This window comes from Salmo salar, chromosome ssa26, assembly GCF_905237065.1.
Source record: "Salmo salar chromosome ssa26, Ssal_v3.1, whole genome shotgun sequence".
Lineage (NCBI taxonomy): Eukaryota > Metazoa > Chordata > Actinopteri > Salmoniformes > Salmonidae > Salmo > Salmo salar.
Genome location: NC_059467.1, coordinates 3,045,318 through 3,047,993, shown reverse-complemented (window position 1 = coordinate 3,047,993; position 2,676 = coordinate 3,045,318).

Here is a 2,676-nt window from a genome sequence, read left to right as displayed (position 1 = left end):
TGCCATGATTACTAGTCTCTGCTGGAGTGCAATATCATTTTAAAATGTTGCAATATAGTATGCTGTGTGATTTTTACTTGATATATCTGATGCCTTTTGTGGACCTTGCATTTTGCCAAGGAAAGCATGGTCCCCCGCTTTTTAATCCATGATCAATAAGGCTTGTAAATGACATGACCATACCGATATACATTTGTTAAGTGTAAAATTTGTGAAGATTGGGCTAGCACTAGCTTCAATATTTACGAAATGGTCTCTCACATGTTATGGGAGACCATACGGTAGTTGTAATATGGTATATCTGTTCTGATGTGACCAAACACTAGTTGCAGTGCAATAGTGAAAGCCCTGAATGTAGGAAGGATTATATTTTTCTAACTTTTTCCTCAAAGACAATGATTGTCAATCAAGTTTATTGAATGAGTGTCTGGGATGCTGAGTGTTTTGCAAGTGAGCATGAGTATGATTTGTTATAGACAATGCTGTATGATTAAACACTTTCGAAGTCTGCATGATACCAAGAGCAAATATGAGGAATCCTTATCACATAATCAAATTTGATATAATACCCACATAATGGTCAAAATGTGTGGATTATAAAATCCACACATACTAGTATAAATTATGTAATGCAGACATCCAACAATTGCTATACATTTCTTTATTATTGTAGATATTCAGAATTATGATTTAAGATAAAACAAAGCTGTTACAAATGCACAACCCATGAAGAAATAATTCAACATCATTTAAAAAAAGACCTCAAAATATATTGAGCAAAAATATAAAAACGCAACATGTAAAGTGTTGGTCCCATGTTTCATGAGTTGAAATAAAAAATCCCAGAAATGTTCCATATGCACAAAGTGTATTTCTCTCAAATTTTGTGCACAAATTTGTTCACATCCCTGTTAGTGAGCATTTCTCCTTTACCAAGATAATCCATCCACCTGACAGGTGTGGCATATCAAGAAGCTGATTAAACAGCATGATCATTACACAGGTGCAACTTGTGGTGGGGACAATAAAAGGCCACTTTAAAAATTTGCAGTTTTGTCACACAACAAAATGCCACAGATGTCTCAAGTTTGTTGGGAGCATGCTGACTGCAGGAATGTCCACCAGAGTTGTTGCCAGATAATTGAATGTTACTTTCTCTACCATAAGCTGCCTCCAACGTCATTTTAGAGAATTTGGCAGTGCGTCCAACCGGCCTCAAAACTGTAGGGGATTAGAAATATTACAGTCTGTAATAAAACATTTTGTGGAGAAAAAGTCATTTTGATTGCCTGGGTCTAGTTCCCCATTGGGTGGGCCTATCCCCTCCAAGGCCCATCCATGGCTGCACCGCTGCCCAGTCATATGAAATCCATAGATTAGGGCCAAATGAATTCCTTTCAATTCAATTGACTAATTTCCTTACATGAACTGTAACTTAGTAAAATCTTTGAAATTGTTGCAAGTTGCGCTTATATTTTTGTTCAGTATATTAACATGTATATATATTTTTAGGCACACATTTTCATTGAAATTAAGGTCCAGTACTCAGCAAATGAATGCATAATTTACACTGCAAGAGTTGAGTAAATGACTCGTTCATGTAGAAATAAGTATATTTTAACTGCAGAAGTGAATAGTTTTCTTTAGCAATAACAATGGCTAAATATATTAACCTTGTTCTTAAAATATACAAAGTGCTGCATTACGAAAGTCCAAAAGACTTGGGTCTTACATAAGTTAGAGCAGATTCATACTGTTTCATCAACATGTTTGTAGAGATATGTCATAAGTTAGATTCAAACCTGCTGGCAAAATGAACACAATACACAATACAGGGAAAATGTAACACTAAATTCCACTTTTACAGGTTAGTTATGATTGTATGCAAAAATATAGGTTGTATTGTGTTTTTTTACACCAACTATCTTTGAGAAAGCAACATTTAAAAAAATCTTAAGATCTGACAGAGCAACATCTTGGTCTCAATTCAGTCTGTGGTCATAATAGATACAGGCAACCGCTAAAATAAAGGAAACACCAACAAAGTGTCTTAATAGGGCATTGGGTCACCACGAGCCGCCAGAACAGCTTCAGTGCACCTTGGCATACAATAGATTCTACAACTGTCTGGAACTATATGCGACACCATTCTTCCACGAGAAAATCCATAATTTGGTGCTTTGTTGGTGGTGGAAAACGTGGTCTCACGCGCCGCTCCAGAATTTCCCATAAGTGTTCAATTGGGTTGAGATCTGGTAACAGACGGCCATGGTATATGGTTTAAATCGTTTTCATGCTCAGCAAAAAATTCAGTGACCATTCGTGCCCTGTGGATGGGGGTATCGTCATCCTAGAAGAGACCACTTCCATCAGGACAGAAAGGATTCACTATAGGTTGAAGGTGATCACTCAATGGCTGTGTATTCATTGGTGTTTACCTTGTCCTCTAAGGGGTTGAGTGGAACTAAACCATGCCAGGAACATGCACCATAACAGAGCGGCCAGAGCCCTCATTTACTCAAGTGTATTCTTTATTTTGACAGTTACCTGTACCATACCACAAAAAAAGAAGCACTTTCCAACTAGTTGCAATAGTTATGAGGCCAAACAACTGTACTCTGAAAATACATTTTTAAAGTACCACAATATGCCATTATCACGGTTTTAATTTCAATT